The 14,370-nt window shown below is 39.1% G+C and overlaps 1 protein-coding gene across 1 annotated transcript in view; it reads right to left on the bottom strand.

Annotated features, from left to right (window-relative positions):
- LOC119917843 (protein-methionine sulfoxide oxidase mical2b-like) overlaps nt 1-13,109 on the bottom strand; it is a 46,765-nt gene extending 33,656 nt beyond the window's left edge. Inside the window, exon 1 of the mRNA XM_038738267.1 lies at nt 12,919-13,109. The gene's annotated coding sequence lies outside the window, so the exon portion shown is untranslated. The remainder of the gene's footprint in view (nt 1-12,918) is intronic.
- Between the last annotated feature and the right edge of the window lie 1,261 nt (nt 13,110-14,370).

Below are 14,370 nucleotides of genomic sequence, written 5' to 3'. Positions count from 1 at the left end.
AAAAATAAATAAATAAAATAAAATAAATATTCTTACTATAGGCTTTATTTACACTATGTGCTCACTTTAAGTGATGCCTACATTTAAACTTTTATGTACAGTATATCTTTATATCTACATTTCAATTTCTTTCTGTGTTCCTCATCAAATTACATTGTATAATTAGAACTGTCTAACCTCTAGGTATCAACTGACAAGTCAACTAATTTGCACTCCTCAAACAAAAGTTTCAATATTTAAAATGATATTTCACTGCTTACAAGAATTTTATACCACTGTGCTTGGCAATTGTGAATTCTAATCAATATAAAAAAAATCTAATATCAAAAGATAACAGGATGATAACACAATTTTAAAGACATTTATATGTATGTTAAGGACACAGTGCTGTGAGATGTTGAGATCAGTGCACCTGTCGACCAACATCATCCAAAATTTCTCCAGTATGATACAGAGTCGTGTGTTCAGACAGAAAGCGGTGAACTACATTGAAAATTGATTTAAAAAACAGGTGGTGAGAACTGTAAGGAGCTGTAGTCAGGGTGTGTTTAGCTTAGTTTAGTATAAAGCCTGGAGGCAGTGAAAAACGGGCGGATGTCTCTCCAACCTTGAGATGATAAATCAACATGTTGTACCTCGCTTGGTTAACCCTTACACCGGATACCAAACTTCTTATCACACTCACGCAAAAAAGCATATCGGCGATCAGTCTTTCGAGTTTCTCAAAACCAAGTAGAAGTAAAATGGCAAGCGCAGTGAGTCAGTTTTACTTTGCGTGTTTCAGTGAGTGTATCTATTTAGCAGTAAAAGAACTGCAGCCCATCATCTTGCTAGAGGTACAATTAAAACATACAGTTTGCATACAAGGGCTGGTTCTATAAATACTTCACTGTCTGTGCCCCCAAGGTTATCCCTCTTAGGGCCCCTAGGTGTACAGGGCCAGCCCTGACAGGGACCTGCATCAGTACATTTTACCATAAGCTCCAAGTCATGTTGGGAACATGAGGGTAATGTTTATAACATTACACAGTATGGAATCAGGTTAGTAGTCGTCTGAGGTACAAGGAACGGGAGCGTACAGGTGACAATTCAAGCAGGAGAGATGTGTCTCTGGTCTACAAAGATAGGCTTCATTCATTATGAAAACAGCAAATTACTTGAATTTTCAGTCAGTCCTTTTTGTTTGCATTCAGCTGGAAAAGGTTACCTGTAACACTTTGTTTCCAGAGGGCAGTGTCAACAAGACGACAGAAGGTATATATTACATAAATGACCTGTGAACGAACCATAATCTGTTTCATCACACAATATGAAACAGACATAAAACTGGACTGTTTCCTGGTTTAAACTAAGAAATATTTCAACCAATAAAATAAACTTCATCACATTCCTAAACTTTGCTGCTTCAATACATAAGCAGTTGGTTCCAAAATACGCATGAACTGATGAAGTCTGCCAGTGTGAGCACCTCCCCTGTTTAGGGATGAGCTCATAACACACAAGAAGTTGTAAGAAGTGCTGATCATGGAGGGCAATCCGTTAATTTCATCCAGAAGCACTTTTGCCCCCGATTTTTGCCCCTGAGTGAAAGTTGAAGACATCTGATGGTTAATTGTGGTTTAAACTATTCTATGGTCAACACCTGATGCCAAACAGTGGATCACTTCACAAATCTGACGTAGAACATTAAAAACAATTATGATAAAATCTAAAACAAATAAGTACAAGTAAAAATAAGTAAAAGCTTTTTTCAGTTCTTTTTCATCAATAAAATATCTTAATAAAAAAATTAAGTCCTAATTCTGAAGTGTGTGATTCAAGTGAATAAAATCAAAAATGTCTTGAATATTTATTGAACCTTTGTTATATTGCTATTGAAATAAATTATATCGCGATAATTATTGTTATTGTCCAGCCCTACTACTAGATCAGGGACAACCCAGCTTAACAGTTCCTGGCTTTTCCCAAGCGGAGTGCAGGTTTGGGTGGAGCAGGACCCAAACAGAAACTGAAATTTCATTATGGGTTTTCCCCCCAACTGCAATTGTTCAAAAGTATTACTGATCACAGTCATAACAAAAAAAAGTATTTCCTGTACAATCTGACATAAACAAAGCACTGTGCACAATGATTATAACTAAGGCACTCTGTCTGAGGTCACACAATTGTGTTTAATATGTTAATCACTTAAAACATAGCAGAAGGTCAGTTAAATGGCCTGATGATGAGTGTGTGTGTGTGAATGTCTGAAAGAGGGATGAAAACTGAGTCAACAAGTTCCTGACCAGACAGACTAGATGCCAAGAGTGAGAGGAAAACAGTGAGAAAGACAGCGAGGACAGTGTGTAGAGAGGACTCCAAAGACAGACAGTGTTAGATGCGGAGAACACTGTCACAAATTCTTTACTTTAAAAATGCGTGGAATTTAAGTCTGACCGCAGAGAGCGCAGACTTGGCCAGGAGACGTGCTGCTGCTCCTGAATGTGAAGCTGATTAGCCCCAGCAGCCGTGATTTCTTCTGAAAAACAGGAAATCTGAACAGCTGGAATGTCAGAAAGCTGACGTGTGGACCTGCTGACTCCTTCTCAGAAACACAGTACAGAAAGGTCTGCTGCATCAGAGACCAAAAGACTGATCCCTCTGCAGTGGCTGCATCTGGACATACAAAAGATCCTAAGAAATTAATGAGTATGTTAACTTGCATTGGATTTAGCCTTGTGTATGCAATAAACTGCCATCTAAGTGTAGAGGAAGGTTTAGAAACTGTGAGAGTTCAACTTTAAGACAGACTTCTAAATGACCCTGAACTCTCCACAAACACAATACCTTCAGGATCATTTCACCAGAAAAGCAATTTTCCGACTTCCTCCCATCAACCCCTCTCAGCAACCTGTATGTGCACTCCGTCCTTAGTTTTGATTACTGCTTGAACAACCAGAGCTCTTCTTAGCGAGTCAGTATCATTTTAGTATAGGGATCCATTAAAGACAGACTTAGATATTAGAGAGAAAGAGATGGTGGTTACTGAGCCAGAAATAACAGAAAGAGGATATTGTTAAATAAAAAGCCAGCTTTAAATCTTACACTTCTCCACTGTGTTTACACCAAGTGGCATTTTAACTATCTGCCGTGCACGCACTTGAACGGTCTTCAGCTCTTCCACTTTAACTGACATTTCATCCACACCTTCTTGCAGTATTTGTATTTTGACTGCCAATTACAAATTCAATTTCAAATGTTTTAACTGAAAAAGTTGACCATCCAGCACATCTATATGTTCTTTATGTAATGTTGCCATTTCTTGTTAAAGTAAAGGAGTTTGAAATACTTTGCGCCCAATGTTGCTGAAACCTTCTGGCATAATGTGACCAATTTACAATTTCCTGCCCCCCCTCCCCTTTCTGAATAAAACCTAAAAACAAACAAAGTCACTGACCTCTTTCACTGCTAACAGCCTCTACAGAGGGGAAACTTCTATGTGAATATCTATAAACCCCATCAGACTGGTCCACGGGTGAGAGCGACACACCCATACTTAACCTACAGATAAGGGGCTCTAAGAGGGAGCAAACTACATATTTGTTATTCCCTGGGTGGGAGACCACAGCACAGTGGAGTGGGTCATTAATGTAACAGTAAGGAACAGAGACGCACATGCGCATGTGTGTGGTCACAGCAAACTAGTAAGTTTAATTTGATCTACAAATGCAAAAAAAGTTAAGACAGTATGCCCAAGAGTGCATCAGCAAAACACACGTTTCTCACCAAAAGCACTATGAGTATCGTTGAGGTCTAACAAATGCGTCAAGTGCATTTTATTCCTAATATGTGGAACATGCAAGACATAAATTTTTTATATATATTTTAAATGCTGCACTGTTTATGTAATTGTTTGCCAACAGCTAGGAGTCTTTGCCGTCTACACTTCTTGGAACATTACCGCCACCAACAGGGTGGAACAGGGTGAAATCGAGGGCAGGTTGTGAATGGCACCACCCATGGGAATGGGGAGCCGCTCCTAATTACATTGCTTTAGGGATGCTAGTGGTCTTATTTCTTTTTCTATAGCTACTGTTGAAAGAGTGTTTTATAATGTGCATTTTCCTGACAGTAAAATAATAATCTTAGTAGAATGCATGACTTTGAAAGCCAATCTACATGTGATCAAGCAATTTCTTCTTACTTCCACGATGTCTGTATTGTACAGTCAGTCCAGAAAAGACCAGAGGGAGAACAGCGAGTTTCATACAAATCCTGGCCGTCGTTCTGTAAACTGCTCACAGGTTCCACTGTGGTTCAGAGTATGTGTGACTCTTGAGGCCCATAACTGTACAGGATAACACCTGAGACAAGGCTGCCATGTTTGAGATCTCCAGCTAAACTAGACTATCGCGCAAGTCTTACGCCTGCAGCCTTAAGGGGACAGCTGAGTTGTATGACCGGTCACTGACTCACACAGGAACTCTCCCTGCTGTCTAACTGCATGATTCAACTTGATAATAGGTTAATATATCAGTATTGTACAGTAACCCTTTACATGACCTTTAAGTCACAAATGTAGCATCTATGAGCAATCTATACTGAGCTTGATAGATTTCAAATGTTCAGAAATGGACAAATCAGTTAGGCTGCTTTGAATGTGTGTATTACACTCTGATTTCCATTTGTAAAACTTGCCTTTACCAGAAAATGTCTCAAAACTCATGACCACCAAAAGAATTAGGTTCTTTGATAAAGCTGCACAAGTGTTCTGCACAGTTGGTAAATCAAAGCCCTGCAGATATCCACAATAAAACAATACTGAACACGAAGGCAGCTTAAAACGAAGCCACCAGGGAACAGCTGAGTTTTATGACAAAACTCCCTGGGGGTAAAGTACGGCCATATCCATTAACAGTTTCACTGAGGCCATGCTTGAACTCCAGTTAGCAGCAGGGTTACCACTTGTTCTCTTCTTGCATCAGCGGGATTGTCAAACCACTATGAAACATTAGTCGTGAGCTCAAAATCCCCTTAGCCTCGTCAGCGCTCTCATACCTACTGTGTTTTAAATTTGACCTCACCTACTCTGACTGGGGTGGACTGCAGAGCCACTATAAAACCAAACAAACTCCAGCAAGCACCAAGTTTACTGTGCAGCATGAGAGCTCCATTCATGACAGATGAGGACAGAAAAGAGGACATTAAAGTCCGATTTTTGTTGAACCGGAAGCCAGCCTCTCTGTTCTCCCTGTGTTCTGACAAAGCTCAATGGGCAACTGCTTGAGACAAAAATAGAATAGATGACACTTATCGCCTTCACTCAGACATCAACACAAAGCTTTCTTATGCCTTAATGGATGGACACACCACTCACTGGGTGTTGTAGGAATTTTGTCAGGAGTTTGTACAAGCGACAAGTCACGTCACCAGGGCTTCCAGCAGTCTTCTGATTGGTCCTGTATGTTATCTGATTGAGACGGATGAGATAGTTTTCCATTTTTTTAAAATTACCGCCCAGGCTCTCCGGAAGCAGACTTACTTTGTGATGTTATGTGTTACAGTGTGCACTAAGGCACTAAAAGGTTCAAGTGTTGCATTTTTGTCACTGTGCAAAGGGCTGAAAGTCCTAAAGTCTGGCTGGTGCTCGTCCCCTGGTCAAAAGGCAGTTCAAAGGAAGAACTAAGGAGAGGGAAGGGGAAGAAAGATTTGCATCTCTTGCCTGGTTCATCAAATGTAAATATCTGCGTGCAACTGAAACCTTCAAAGAGGCAACATTCAAATGCATGGAAATCTGGAGCCCCACACACACACACACACACACACACACACACACACACACACACACACGAAAAGCAAAGTCATTGCAAATCTGGTACGGACAACATCTGCTCTCATATTCAGTTCAGAACTTGAATGAAAATGCTAACGCCACAGTAAATAAACTACTTCTTCACAAATATGTGAGGATAATGCTTAAAGGAATAATTCAACATTTTGGCAATACACTTATTGCATTTTGAGAATGGGAGGTTGACACCAGTCTCATTTCTGTGCATTACTGAACAAAATTGTAGCCAAGAGAAGATTAGCAAGCTTAACATATATCTGTGTGTTCAATACATCCATAAAAACAAATTTAAAAATGACAATAAATGGTTTTAATTATTGTAACTAATGTTACTTTTTCTTGAAGACCATGTGCTGATTAGTAAGCTTTAACTGTGTTGGTAGGCAGATGTTTGAACAGAGCCAGTTGTTTCCCCTGCTTTAAGTCTTCTGATCTCAGCCAACAGCTTTCTGGATCTAGCTTCACATTTACCTTACAGACATGAGCAGGTTATTGATCTGGTCAACTCATTTGCAAGAAAGCAAATAAGCGCATTTCCCTAAATGTCAAACTGCTCTTGTAAAGTAAAAAAATAACAAAGTAAGCACAATGAAACACATCCCAAGCTTTTTACAGTCATTGATATTCAAGACATGTGAACATCCCCTTTTATTTTACAATGGCCAGAGGCAGCTGCAAAATCCTACAAAGACAGAACTGTTCTTGTGTGAACAAGAAACAAAAATACACGGTTACAATAACAGACTAAACTAGCAGGGAAGTGATAGGCAAAGTGTTGACTTAGAAACAACATTAAACTGTAGAATTCCTAAGAGATAATCAAACATCAAACAGTCAAAGCTCAACTCCAAAACTGCTCACGTTTCCTTTTGGGTCAAAATCTCTGATAAGGCAAATGTCAAAAAAAACCTTAATCACCATGTGTTTTTGAGTTCATTATGGCTTTCTTAAGGTGTAGAATATGAAGTGTTAAAGAATAGTGTAAAACTGCTATTACTGCAAACCCTACTACGAACTCTAAAATGCAATATTCTGTAGAAAACATTACCTAAAATCTAAAAGACAAATCAAGTTTTTAAAAAAAATCTAATAAAACTTGTTTACAACATACAGTATAACATAACTAAGCATCATGTTCTTAAAATTTGTGCCCACAAGAAAGAAGCCCGACGGTAACAACACTTCGGTGTGTACATACCATGAGGAGAAGAATGAGATCGTCTCTTGATGCAGTTTTAACAGCATTGTGTAATCTCACAAATATATAGGCAATGAGATAACAATGTCTGTATTCAGTAGCAGCTAATCACATCTCTGAGTTGGGGTTAAAGATTCCTTTTAAGGATTTACTCTATCAGACTTAGTCTGTGTCTTTGAATACTAATGAGGGCATAGTGTTGATTATTACCTTTGGTACAAAGGTTGCACAAAAGCATGAGGGAGTGTCCAAACATCTTGTAAACACCAGTAAAACCAACATGACTGTAAAAGGAAAGGCTTGGTAACGAGGCCTAAATTGGCATTGATGACATCAGTAGCACCACTGTTTTATAATGATATCAATAGTTGATATTGATATGGAATTACAGAAATTTTTCTAAAAGTAGCTGAAAACTGAAGCGTAAGCTGCATTTGCTTGCTGGCCTCAGACCAAATCTGCACCTACTGAACATTTTGAGCCACTTTTATACACTGTGTCGGAGTGGTGTAACGGATCATAGTTGGTCCGTATCACAGCAGGCATGAGGCCGCACTCCGTTGTGGAAAACAAAAGCTTAAAAAATATAGTGTGTGTGTTTGCGTCACGCTACGAAATGGAATGCAAAGTTATATTTGTCTCCCTTTCATTCCTTTTTTGCTTATATGAAAAATGATCCGATCCGTGACTCAAAGCAGTGATACAATCTGAACCGTGAGTTTTGTGATCCGTTGCACCACAAGGCAAGTATGTGGTTTATGTGCTCTGCCATTTCTGTCATATTCCACCACAATAACTCCTGTCATTCACCCGTGGACCGCAAGATATAGGTGCCAACAATGGCTGCCAATAGAGCCACAGTCATATACATTTACATGACTTCAAAGGTCTTAACAGCTCTGTGTTTGCAGCAGGGCCCTATATCTAACTGGATTGTAAGTGTTTTTGTTTTTAACACTGCTACATTTTACTGTTTGGCTTGACACAACTGGAACATGAAACATTTAAGACCAATATAAAATCTAACCCAGGACCTACCAGCCTAAATAAGGCAAGAACGAAGCAAAAATAATGTTTCTAATATAAATTTATCACAAATTACATATAAACAGTCGAATTGATCTTCAGTGCAATGAATTGTGTTCACTGTTCTTCAATGTGTCAGACATAAATCTTGATACATGAAAAACAAAAGCTATATCATCTCATGCATTATTTTAATTAGAACTGACATGGGATCATAATTTTATTAATAAAAATAAATATTATCACCACAATTCCACTTGGTAAATCATAATATTGCTTCATTTCCCCAGTCCTACATTTTGCCCTTCCACCTTATCTATGGTACAGTGACTTTGAGGGACTAAATAGGAGTTTAGGAGTGAGACTATGAGTCAGACCAGTTCCAGCACTGACTACAGTAGCTCGGCTTGAATAACACATGCCATATGTTTGCATCTACTAAGATAAGCTTCAATTGGGGCATGTGAGCCCTGAAATCAAACCCATAATCCTCATCGCATTAACAACACACACTCTGTAGAGGTTTGGGGCTGGATTAGACCTACAACTTAATAGCAGTAATTATTCATAGTCATTATCCCATACAGTATATCCACATTTAACATCAACCATGGGTTCCTTGAATTTAGCCAACCACTTCTTCGTATAAGCCTAACAGCAGTGTCTGCAGATACAAACAAATCAAAGTTACAATGGAAGTGTACTGACATTTGTGCCATTTATTTTTTCTTAAACTGTTAAAAGGAAGATTTATGGCCAGTGAGCTAGGCCAACTGTTGAATGCTTACATTTTACGAAATAAATGACATAATTGTTAATTCACGTCATTTTCCCTGCTGTAACAACAGCATACTGAACTGTGACACTAAAATTAAGGTACATATTGAAACAGGAATTTTATTTTATAGTCTTACTAGTGTGCCCAAATTTAAGACCCCACCTTATGGAGTGTAATTTGGACCTCCTTGAGGAGTCTAGGATTTTGGAGACTAATAAGCATTAGACCCCTGGACTGCTGCTGTCCAGCATGTTAGCATGGACACAAACAAACACAGCAGATGGCTTGGCTTGAGAGACACCAAAATAATCTGTTGCTCATGGCAAAGATCACAGTCATTCTTCTACGTTAAGAGTTTAAAAATAGAAGATAAAATAGTGTAGTTTTAAACGTCCACATATCCAACACATCCAAGAGTTACAAAAAGTAAGAGGCCATAAGATCAGGCTTTTTCTCAGTCAAGCTTCAATTCATTACATTCCAAGGCCATGTCAAAGTGGTTTTCAAATGTGAAATCAATACTCAGTCATGTTCCAACAATTTATTGTTCGTGTTCTGAAACTGAACACAGCTCACTTTCAGACCATCAAGCCTGATCTAGAATTTGAGGGTTTGGGTGCACTCTTGAGGAGTGCGTCTTTTGATCAATTAATCAAGCTGACAAATACAAAGGTAACATCATGTCACCTGATAATGAAGTATGCTACAGCTAAAGTGTTAGCAAACAGTTGCTTACTTTTATCTAGCAGGCACGGGATGTAATAAGCATTTGCTTTTGGAGTCCTGTTTCTGGTCACCTGATGAGCCAAGTCCAACCGTCACTCACACTTTTAGTTCTGTGTTGGTCTCCACCAACGCCTGAGAAGAATGTCAGGCTCTTTAGCTGCTAAACGTCAGATGGTCGCTGACTGTGACTGTTTTGTGCTGGCTGTAAAATTAAACCAGAACAAAAAGAGGCAAAAAAGCTCCATAACTGTTAGATATTACAGATAATTTCTGATGCAATGGTAATGTCAAAAATGCAGGTTTAAGCCTATAAACCACAAGCCATATTATTTTACTTAAATATGGTATGTATCATAACATAAAATGATTTGTTGAAGACTTCACCTAAAGTTTCCTTCCAGGAGCCATTTCAAATCATCCAACACCTCAAATTTTGGTTCTCAAACCAACCGTTAGAAAACCCTGACATAGTGGGATTCAACTTGGCCTTTCTCATCTGACAGCAGACCCGGCTGGTCAGCCAGTAACAGTGACGCTCAGCTCCCTGGTGTATTTTTGTCTTTCTGCCCCCCCCCCCCGTGCTGATATGTGCAGTGACACCCCCTCATTCCAGGAGGTGACAGCTTGTGCAAACGCAAAAAAGAAATTCCATCCAAGTGTTATAATATTCAGTTCGGTTATGATTCACAACACAAAGACGTCTCCGTTAAGACCCCACACATAAAAATCAAGACGATGAGACTGTGGTAACACTCAAACAAGACCTAGGGGACAAAGCTGAAGAACACACGGCGTCATTACTGTAATTTGGCTAGGGTATAGCCTACGTCACAAACTTTAAAATTTCTTTTCTAAAAATTTAGGAGTGCTGTGATTTAAAGATTATTTGCATGTGAACAATTACTGTCCAATGTTTTGAAGCATTGCAGGTTTGCCTTCAGATTTAGGGTCTCCGTTAGCCTCATCTGACCCTAAACCCTAGGGGAAACATCAAACATCAGCTATTTTCCACCTGTCACCCAGCATCAGGTTTTTAATATCACAACTATATCTAATATATGCTTTCTGATATGAATGGTACAACAGAATGTATGCCTAGAGGCACAACCATGTTTAAATCCAATATTTCTGCACACTGTATCACTCTCTTGTGTTTTACAACTAGTAGCACAATGGAGCAATGTTTTATTTAAGTGTCTGAATTCTGAGTGTATGAAGTAACCCCAAAAGTTCCACAATGGAACAGAAAAAAAGTGGTGCATGTACGCTACTTTCTGCTAATAATCCCACAATGAGCTGCATTTGTGAAATCTGGATTTACTGCTTACTGCAATTAAATAAGGTTTAAGTAATTTCAAACACAGCTATAGATTAAAATATGCATGATACTGAATGTTTTAAAATTGGTTTTGCAAATGTTTTATAAAAAAGGAAATGCATTAAACACGTTAGTTAGACCTCAAGGATGCAGACAATGCGTCTCGTCTCTCACCCACACTGAGCCTGCTTGAGGTTTCCGCCAGTTAAAAAGAACATTTGTCTTTGCCACCGTTGCCAAATGCTTGCTCACGGTGGGAACTGTTGGGTCTCTGTAAAAAATATTACAAAGAGTACGGTCTAGACCTGCTCTATATGAAAAGTGCAATGAGATAACTTCTGTTATGAATTGGCACATATAAATAAAATTTAACTGAATTGTGTTTTTTGAGTCGCTGTAATTGTAAATCTAACTTGTGTTTGTTTACAAGAAAACCCCACAGGGCACCTTAAAGTCAGCTGCTATGGTCGGCACAGTCTGTGGAATTTGCATTTAAAAATGGTCTTGCCCTGGGAATACATTTTATCTCTGCGGGCAGACATCTCTGGGATCTGAAAAATACATTTGAAGATACAAGCTGCTGCTGGAGTACCGGTGAAGGTCTGCGTTCTGTGAACATATCATGGATTAACGTACAGGCTGCTGAGGTTAAAAATGGGGCCAGGGTTCATATTGATGACACAAACCTCCCATAATCAGTTTTCTGATGTTTCACAATGTCTGGATAAATCACATGCAAAAAGCACAACAAGCAAGAGATCTTATGTAAGATCTTACATAAAAACACTCTTTACTTTTTTAAGTTTTAAAAGTGAGCACATGGTTTAGTCAGCAGTAATGGTGTGGAAACAGCAGCAACAAGGTAACACAAGCCTTTTTTCTGCAATTATCCCTGCTTAAAAGCACTATTTAACAAGGATTTGTCCAAGTCCTGGACCTCTGACCTGTTAGCCCTTCATGCTGACCAAGCTGCTTCTAACAAACACTCACATTTAGCAAGCTACTTGCAACAATTGCGCTTCCTAATGCTTATTTACCTCAAATCCATAACCCCATGTATATGAGTGGAGTAAAACACCAGAGGATGTGGGGTTAAGTCCAAGTTTGGAGTCAGATCCAGCTCTAATAAAGACTTACCCACTATATTACTCAAGTGCGAATTGAGTGAAAGTTTATCTGACTACTGAAACATCAGTCCATAACAACTGAGGGTTGGAAGATGAGACGAACCTTCTCGCCTGACTGGATTTCAAGTTTTGGAGGAGGTAAAAATACCTGCTACTCTTAGGACTCACCTGGAAGATGTGAAGAGGGACACGCTTGTATAAAACTATTAGTTCACAGGCACCACTCTGAAACTTCTGAGGGAAAATTCCTGACAAGCGATTATCCTGCTAAAGTCAGAGGGCTAATTTGCCTGCCCACTGAAACTGACAAACAACTTCATGTCCTTTCTGATGTCCCTCCCTGCAGGTTGTTTAAGGGGGACGTCTGCTCAAGCTACTAGTGTGCATTGTGGGATGAGATTATTAAAGACCCCTCTCCTTTTATACCCTTCCAGAGGTGGATGGATGGATAGATAGATACATAGATAGACAGATAGATCACACATATAAAAAATGCGGGTAAAACCAACCTTATTTCACACGTCCCTTTTATCTGTAAATTACAGTATGAATATTTTTTGATAGCCAAGTATTTATATCCATATTACACTTAGTAACTACTCATTACATTGACTGCATTAAGTTGCAGCAAGTTCATACCTGTCCTTTGCCTAATTTCCATCATAAAACATTTGTTCGGGGCCTGCACACTCACCTGTTGCACCTCCACCATCACAGCCAAAGAGAAATAATTCAACAGCAGCAAAGTCCCATAACAATTAGCTTCAACAAGCATTACACACAGACAAAAAAACAATGCTTTCCCTGGCAGTGTGACCTGAATGTCAGATTTGAACCATTTCAAAATAACATTCCTGATAACTTAAGTGCTCAGTCGTGCACTCAGAGAGGAAAGTGCGGCTGGCAGCTACTTACCCCGGAGAGCCCGTGAAACAGCAGTCCCGCTGGAGTCGTCCGGGTTTTATCCGCAAAATGTCTGAAGTTAAAGTCCCAAACTATCCTCACAGGTCGGTTAACACATTAATGTCGGCGACGCGGTTCTCTCCAGCGAGCTGTTCCTCACATGATAGCCGCCGTGTGTCTGCCAACCCCCGTGTTGTAGACTGGCGTCAAGTCCGACTACAGGACAGAGAGTGGACTTCCGGTTAATATTTTTCTAGAATAAACTCTCATTAACGACTTTTATACAGTCCATGTTGTGTGTTACCGACGGTGGAGCTGTAAAGGTTTAATTTACTATGGATTTTGTTATGTGTAGGTATGTGTGTATGCATGTGCGTTTGTGGATATGTATTTGTTGTGAGATTTTGACTTTGAGTCTGTAATAACGTTTTTGATTGACTGATTGATTGTAAAGTGGAAGGAATATTTCATATTTTACATTCTAGTCACAGTCTATGGTCCATGTTTTACACTGTATTAGGACTGCCTATATGAAATTCAAATTTGGTGCATTAGTGCCTGTGAAATAATTTACTAAATTACTAAAATATGTTTCCTTATTATTAATTTGGTACACCATGTGTAAATAAAGTTCTTCCAAATAGCTCAATACAACTATGATCTAATAAAATCTTCTGTTTGATGGCAACAGTCAAACCACAGACTGTGTCAAACCTGTAAATTGGGTGCAGTTTTTAAAACCTACTTTTATTTCGAAAGTAAATTGGCCCCATGTCCGGCACTGCTTGGTCTGTCTGCGGCTCACTTGACACCGCTAGTGGAGAATTTAAAAAAGGTGCGCTTCCCAGCGCCCCTAAAAACACATCCAATATGATCCCCTCTTTAAACTTGGGTAATTGAGTTAGTGAAAACTTCCACTGTGGATTTTTCTGTCAGCATTTATGCCACAAAGGATAATGCCAGCAAAGCAGACACACAATGTGTCAATATCATATTTCTACCAGGACTTTTATTATTTTACAGTCCCTGCTGATAAAGCACACTCCAAGTACACATCTTCAAAATTGTTACAAAGCTAGTATGTATTTATGTAATCAGGACTATACAAATAAATAAATACACAGTTGCTTGATTTTTTTATTGGATCTGTAAACAACATGTGGTCATCACAGTAGATTTTCTTTTTTAGCAATCCAGTAGATCAATGGACCTAGTCCCTCCCAGCTCAGGGGAAGCTCTTCCTTGGCTGACCTCTGACCTTCCTGTGGAGGAGAACCAGAGAAAAGACACCTTTCCAACACACACACACACACACACACACACATACACACACTAATATTGTGTCACTTTATTGTTAATTAACTATTTAATTGATGTGGTTTCCAGTTTGTTGAACCTCAGACAATGTTTAATAATGTTCCCTACTGAGTGCTTTAGAGACTTTATCCTCCTGTATGGCAGGCT

The sequence above is a fragment of the Micropterus salmoides genome, unplaced genomic scaffold (genome assembly GCF_014851395.1).
Source record: "Micropterus salmoides isolate LMB-PRFRI ecotype aquatic unplaced genomic scaffold, ASM1485139v1 Ms_hic_scaffold_2268, whole genome shotgun sequence".
NCBI lineage: Eukaryota > Metazoa > Chordata > Actinopteri > Centrarchiformes > Centrarchidae > Micropterus > Micropterus salmoides.
Note: the sequence above shows the minus strand (reverse complement) of the source record. Positions and strands in the feature narration are given on the sequence as shown.